Below are 7,923 nucleotides of genomic sequence, written 5' to 3'. Positions count from 1 at the left end.
TCCTGTAGAAGAGTGACGTATAGACTGCGAAAGCGCCTTTATATACCCGGCAAAGTGGGCCAACTTAATCCCGCCCACCAACAATCAGTGACAAATCGTGGCGTGAGGGTATACAGCGCCCCTCCCTCTCTGGCTGACACCGTTAGAAAAAGCCTACGTGCTGCTCCCGTAACACTGGTAAAAGAGGCGCATCCGCCCCGCGTCTTTCTTGTTATTTCTATTTTTACACAAACACAACCCCCCCTCCACCTGCACGTTATGGATGCTCCCCACAGTCTCCTCTCAATGACACACAGCTCCATCTTTATTTCTCTCTTCCCCATTCATATACATCATCATATACAGCTGCTGTATTGGCTGAATTGTACCCCAGCTGTGGGGCTTTGTACAACCTGCCTCCTCCTCCTCCCAAACTCGTGTTGTGTCTAAGTCACAGATGCTCAAATATGTATAGTGAAGAATGCAGAGAGTTTTAGTCCAGTAACATCCAGGGGATAAAGGCTCTAGGCCCTACTCCCTGTAGTGAGGGGAATGATGTCATGTGGTGAGGGGAATGACGTCATGTGGTGAGGAGAATGAGTACCACAGAAATACCCTGTGCTCAGGGGGATCCTGGCCCCTCGGCCACCTGAGGCAGCAGCAGTTGCTGCTGCCCCCCCTCCCTGGAAATTCGCTCTTAAAGTACAAGGAGCAGCATTTTTGTTGCCCCTAGTACCTAGTGGGGCGCTGCTGCCTGAGGCGACAACCTCAACTCGCCTCATTGGCGAAGCACCCCTGCTGTGCCCACCCCTCCTCTCACTGCCCAGAACAGTAGCATGTGATGTGTCAATCCAGGAACAGGTTCCCTGCTTCCTAGGGTTGCCACCTTTGCTGATGGCTAAACCCAAACACCGGGGGTGGGACAGCGATGTAGGAACAGGCATGATGACATCAGAGGTGGCCACAATGATGTTGGTGGAGTTATGACACACACACAGCTGCATTAAGGGCTCTTACACACAGGCAATTTTTCCTGTGCTCCCCTGCGTTGCATTTTCTTCAGTTTAGCCGCAGGGAATCGCACGAGTAGTCAAAGGGGCTGTACTCACACAGACGCATGTATGCTCCGAACGCAGGTGAAATGCAACATGCTGCGTCCCACCTGCGTCTGGCGCTTACATACGTCTGTGTGAGAACAGTACCCTTCACAATAATTGAGTGTGTCTATCCCTGCACAATGCAGGGGAGCGCAGGAAAAACCTCCCGTGTCTAAGAGCCCTTAGGGTTTCCACCTTTTCTTGAAAAAATACCGGCCTTCCTATATATTTATCTTTATTCCCTATTAATAACATTGGGATCACTGGCCTTCCTATATATTTATCTTTATTCCCTATTAATAACATTGGGATCACTGACCTTCCTATATATTTATCTTTATTCCCTATTAATAACATTGGGATCATATCACTGGCCTTCCTATATATTTATGTTTTTTCCCTATTAATAAGATTGGGATCAACCATCATTTTTACTGGCCAGGCCGGCCTCCCGTATACACTGATGTTTACTGTTTATTTCATGTCACTGGGATCTCTCTGCTCTTTGTACATTGATCACAAACAGCTGAATGTGCCACTAAACTCACACGCACCCACAGAATAAACATGCCACCAAATCATCCTGAACCCCCAACAGACAATCAAAATGAGCCCTGACATTTCAGATAAACAAAAGCCCGAACTGCCCCCCCCCCATGGACCCAATAAATTCTTTCACTATGCAAAAAAAATTGGGTGTAGTTCCCCTTTAATATAATAATAAGAGCTGTCCTATCCTGCATGCTTAATAAGTGAATACTTTAGGCGCAGGCTGTGCTCATTTCTATGTTGCCATGAGAATGTGCTGCATGTGTGTCTGTAGGGACGAGGCTCCACTCAACACGGGAGCTGGGCAAGTCTTCCATTATTCCAGGTGATGTTAGACAGACATTATTTATCACCCCTGCACTGCAGATCTGCTGCCTGATATTCTGCTTGGCACCGTTTGGTGGACTATAAAGGCTGTTTTGTGACTCCAGGGCAACCAAACTCTGTTCCTGGAATAAGAAGGGGCCACACCTGAGTACAGGTGAAATGCACATGAGTAAGAGTCAGACTGCAACACATTGGATGTAGGATTAGAATAGGTTCAACTGGTTTCTATGGGGCACCTGCCTCCCGCCGGCTAGAATGTAAATCGCCGGCGGGATGGCACTTGGAGCAGTTAGTTTTCCGAAGTCGCTCAAAGTTTCCTCGTGGGGCAACTTCGAGAGACTTCGGAAAACAAAAGCGATCTGAGTGCCATCTTGCCGGCGATCAGGGGCGTAACTATAGAGGAAGCAGACCCTGCAGGTGGGCCCAGGAGGTATAGGGGCCCCATGAGGCCCTAATTAATGAGCAATTTCAATATATATTGGTAAAAAAGGGCAACATGTGGTTATGTTGGGGGCAATAAAATGAATTTGTTGTGGGGCCCAGTAATATCTAGTTACACCACTGGTCACACACACCCCTAATGGTGTGGCACTGCCCTGATGCAGGCTGTGGTGGATTGTATGCAGCCATGCAAAATGACTATTAATTAGACACTTGCATGGAGACACAGTGTGATTCTGGTGTAAAGGGGAGGAGCGCTGAGGTAAAAAACAGCGATGTTGAAAATATTTTTAGCAACAGGTCATTAAAATTTAGCTCTTATTGATCCTAATGCAGCTGACTGGTCAGAGCTATAGCTCTAGGGTTGCAGGGGGTTAATGCCCTGGCCTGGTATTAGACCACACTAGTTTTTTATTAGTTAAAGGGAATTGTATGTTTCCTTTGTAATGGAAGGGTTAACTGGCCTATACCAGTATATGGGAGCGGGGAGGTGACAGATGCTCAGCAGGCTGGGATCAGTTTCATCACTCGATGCAGCTACTCGTTACTCTCTTATCCTTACTCTATCATCCTTATTATCTGATCCTTACTCTTATCATCCTTACTCTCTTATCCTTACTCTATCATCCTTATTCTCTTATCCTTACTCTATCATCCTTACTCTCTTATCCTTACTCTATCATCCATATTCTCTTATCCCCTACTCTATCATCCTTATTCTTACTCTACCATCCTTACTCTACCATCCTTATTCTCTTATCCTTACTCTATCATCCTTATTCTCTTATCCTTACTCTATCATCCTTATTCTCTTATCCTTACTCTCTCATCCATATTCTCTTATCCTTACTATACCATCCTTACTCTCTTATCCTTACTCTACCATCCATATTCTCTTTTCCTTTTTTCTCATATCCTTACTCTTATCATCCTTACTCTCTTATCCTTACTCTAGTATCCTTACTCATTACTGTATTATCCTTACTCTTATTATTACTCTATTATCGTTAGGAGCTTTGTCCTATTAATCCATTAAAGGGCAGATCAGTCATTTTCAATGGTTATTACATTAACCCTTTGCACAACCAGTTTCTGGGTTACAATGTGTTGTACAGCTCTGCTCCACAAGTCACTAGTAAATGAATACTTTTATTAACCAGTTGGGGGAAGATCAGTACCCTGGGTATTATTCTAGTGCAGATTGGTTTGAATTTAGAGGAGGAACCCCAGTACTACCCACACACACACATTAGGGGCATTTAAGCTGAGATTGGCAAGGATGCTGGGAGTTGTAGTGAAACAATTGCTGAAGGATATATATATATTTCCATCTAGTCTATGCCAGTGTTGGGGTGCAGGGGGTGCGTGCAGATATGGGTGCCAGTATGTTCCAGTAACAATACTCAGCCCCTCAGTGTATTGGATGTGACCTTTTTTATTCAGGTCCTGGATCTAATCCGATCCTCCACTGAGGAATGTGCGTGTTTGAAGGGCAGCCTCTTATTTAGCCTCCGCTGGGGGCACAACCTTTATGTAAAGATCAACTGGTGGGGCATGTGACCTCTGGGAGGGGCAGGAGTTCGGGGTCAGACTCTATGGAGAAGGTTCAGGAACAGGTGACGGGGACAAAGAAAGGGTTAATGTGCAGATACACAAATAGATCAGGGATATCAATAATAAGGTGCTGCCATGTAGATTAATACTTAGTATGTGAATTAATTAATAAGATACAATAGGGGCTGATATTAGGGTTACCACCTTTTCTGGTAATACCGGCCTTCCTATATATTTATCTTTTTTCCCTATTAATAACATTGGGATCAGCCATCATTTTTACTGGCCAGACCAGTAAAACACCAGCCAGGGGGCAACCCTAGCTGATATAGCGCTACCCTGGGTGCACCCCTCGCCTGCTGGGGCCTTAATCCCACTGTGATGTCAGTTTGATCCCAGGGATCTCTCTGCCTCCCATGACTCAGCAACTGGAGGATTGTATAACTGTGATGCCCAATGGTAGGACTATAACTCTCTGCACCACTGACTCTACTGCAATGACGTGGGTTTCACACTGTGCACCATAACATAGTTCTACATCTAACTGACCCTAAGGCTGGGTTTATTGCAATCACCCTAAATTTGAAACCACAGATCCTCAGGCTGAACCCCACAAGAAGGGGTGGGCCCCATTTTGCAATTGAACCTAATCTTGCCCTGGGGAGCGGAGGTGCCACAAACACTTCATCATCAGAGAGACTCTGAATAGGCCAGAGGTCACCTTCCCAATTCCCCAGCGACCCCTGATGATTCATAAATCAGTCCTACGGGAATTCTGCTCCAATTCCTCAACCTTTGTCCAAGCAACTGTCAGTTCTGGGGATAAATAAGCAGGGGGGCACTGGGGGGACAATTGTCCTGGCAGCTTCTATATGTTAAGGGGGGTTTGGCTGTGCTACGTTTTCTGGATTAGCCAGGCCCCCCTTGAACTGTCGAAGTAGGAGCGAGCCAATGCCGAACACCAATTTTTTTATTTATTTTTTTTAAACCTTTGGACACTCATTTATTTTCTAATTTAGGGGGCCAGGGCCACCAAGGTTTTTTTCTTGTACTGGTCCCTGGCCACAAAAGTTTTTTAGGAGGGCCCAGATGTCATTAAACAGGGCCCTGCAAATTCTGACGGTGGTCCTGTAAATAAGTGATGGTTATGCAGCTGTCCTGCAACAACACTGGGGAGCTGGAGCAAATATCCCTGTAAACTAACCTGCTGGGGGTGTAGCAACACCAAAATGTTTAAAGCCTTGTGTAAATCTGTCAATGAATTTACTGTCCTTCTCTAACAAACCAGATTATACATCTGTAATACACAAGAGCTGTGTGTGACCTGGGAATATCTGATATAATTGTAATTTGCATAGTTGACTGTTTGCATAGAGCTATTGGCCAAGAGGTGTTGTGACCACTTCTTCTGGTTGTTGACCAGGGTTGCCCGGTTGGAGGTTTTCCAGCCAAATTGGGCTACTAATTTAAAGCCCAGGCGGGATATGAAAGTACAAAGTAGCCAAGGTACAGATTTGGGCCACTTTTTGGGCCTTTGGCTGGTTTGTATTTTGGAAACCTGCCAAAGTTTTTTCTTGCCCTAATGGCGTCTTCCAATGCATGTTGTAGTTTTTGTTTAACAATTTGCCAAGTTGAATGTAAGACTACAATACCCAGCATGCAATGGGACTGACTTGTGTAGACGTCGGGAGTTGCCAGATTTTTGGCCCTGTACCCCAGTCTCCCATCACTCTTAAGCATTCTCACATTTTCCGGTGACTTTCCTCAATTTCAGACAATTTTGGGGAAAAAATCTGCTGGCCACCAAATGTCTAGAGGTTGAGCAGTTTTACCAATATTTATTGAAAATGTATATTTATTAGGACCTTATGGGGCCCCTATACCTCCTGGGCCCCCTCTGTCTCATTTTGTTTCATGGAAATTTTCACATATTCATTTATTTTTTAGACCTTTTTCACTGCACAGATTCTGCTATTTTTGAAGTGCCTCTTGGCTAGTTTTGGGTTGGTTTCGAAAATTGGACCTGGCGACCCTGTTGCTGACCCAGCTGAATGTTTCCAGGGAGCCCTGGGTACAATAAAGCCCAGTAAAGCCCCTGAACCTCTACTGATAAGTCGGTGAGTAGGGACCCCGTGAAAGAGACCAGCTAGAGATAGGTTACTACCTGTATTAGGAGTGTCTAGACAGGCAGGTTAAGTGGTAAGAACAGCTTGGCTCCAACTAAAAGGGATAACAAGGAGGTCCCTCTCCCCTCAGACAAGACTGGCCTGTAGTACAGGGACACAGACTAATAGGGAATTAGGGCTAGTGAGTTCCCTCATCCAATGTTTGGGATCCAGGTGAGGGTGCTGATATCCTGAGACTTTATCTATCCTGGTATAACACTATCACCTGAGGGAGTTCCAATGTGCTCTGAGGGACATCTTGTAGTCATGTCATTATTATCTGCTGGGCCTCTGTGGCTTATAAATACTATAGATCATTTGTCTTGGACTAAACTCTTCTACTTTTGTTGCCAGAACCTCCTGGCGCCCTTGTATTTTGTCTTTTATAAACCGTAGCATATGGGAGTTGTAGTTGCGCTACACCATACCTGCCTTACTTCCACTTAGTGAACGCCCATTCTGAATGTAACACATGCTCTATGCCAGACATGTCCAAAGTCAGGCCCGGGGCCAAATGTGGCCCATTTTCAAATTTACACTGGCCCTCAGCCTCCATCATGAAATTAATAATAATGCAGCGTCACAGTGTGATCAGGAATTACGTAGCCGTAATATTTGGGCACATTAGTGACATGATCTGCCACTTGGTCTATACTGTGCCTGTGAGCTACGCAATTCCTTGTTTAAATGAGTTAAATGATGTTAATGGTTCAAAGAATGTCAGGCTGAATGGTCGGCCCCCACACATTTTCACCTCACCAAATCTGGCCCTCGTTGCGAAAAGTTTGGACACCCCTGCTCTATGCCTATACATTAATTAGGGGGTACATTATCCCTTATAATACATGAGTGATACTCAGAGTTCCCTGTATAACTCAGCCTGCAGCCTTGTGCCTTTATATGGTCACAGAACCCTTTGGTGACTTCTAATATCCTTATCATTTACAGTAGGGGGTACATTATCCCTTATAATACATTAGTGATACTCAGAATTCCCTGTATAACTCAGCCTGCAGCCTTGTGCCTTTATATGGTCACAGAACAACCCCTCAGTGACTTCTAATATCCTTATCATTTACAGTAGGGGGTACATTATCCCTTATAATACATTAGTGATACTCAGAGTTCCCTGTATAACTCAGCCTGCAGCCTTGTGCCTTTATATGGTCACAGAACAACCCCTCAGTGACTTCTAATATCCTTATCATTTACAGTAGGGGGTACATTATCCCTTATAATGCATGAGTGATACTCAGAGTTCCCTGTATAACTCAGCCTGCAGCCTTGTGTCTTTATATGGTCACAGAACAACCCCTCAGTGACTTCTAATATCCTTATCATTTACAGTAGGGGGTACATTATCCCTTATAATACATGAGTGATACTCAGAGTTCCCTGTATAACTCAGCCTGTGTGTTTTGGGATGTAGGGGACATGGAGCAGATAGAGAAGGACACATAGTTCTCCATAAAATGTGGAGAAGGTAAAAGCATGAGCCTAATGGACTCCCAGCAGCCCCCAGACAGGTTAGATCAGAGGATTCCACTGTGGGTACAAGGTCAGCTTTGACGTCCAGTGCAGGATGTTTGTGACATTATTCTATTGCTAGAATGTCACCTAAAATAGACAGACAGATGGATGCAGGTTGGGTGCAGCCCTCCAAATGGGCAACAGGATCAGCGGAGAGCCCCTCAGGTCATTGCTATTAGCGCTGAGATTGGGGGCAGACATAGTGCAGATGCATGCTGGGAGATTGATGAATTGATGGAAAAAATCTGTAAATGGCTGTAAATCCAGTTCCAGTCTGTAAC

The sequence above is a fragment of the Xenopus laevis genome, chromosome 7L (genome assembly GCF_017654675.1).
Source record: "Xenopus laevis strain J_2021 chromosome 7L, Xenopus_laevis_v10.1, whole genome shotgun sequence".
Lineage (NCBI taxonomy): Eukaryota > Metazoa > Chordata > Amphibia > Anura > Pipidae > Xenopus > Xenopus laevis.
The sequence above is the reverse complement of the archived record's forward strand: the minus strand, read 5'-3'. Positions refer to the sequence as shown.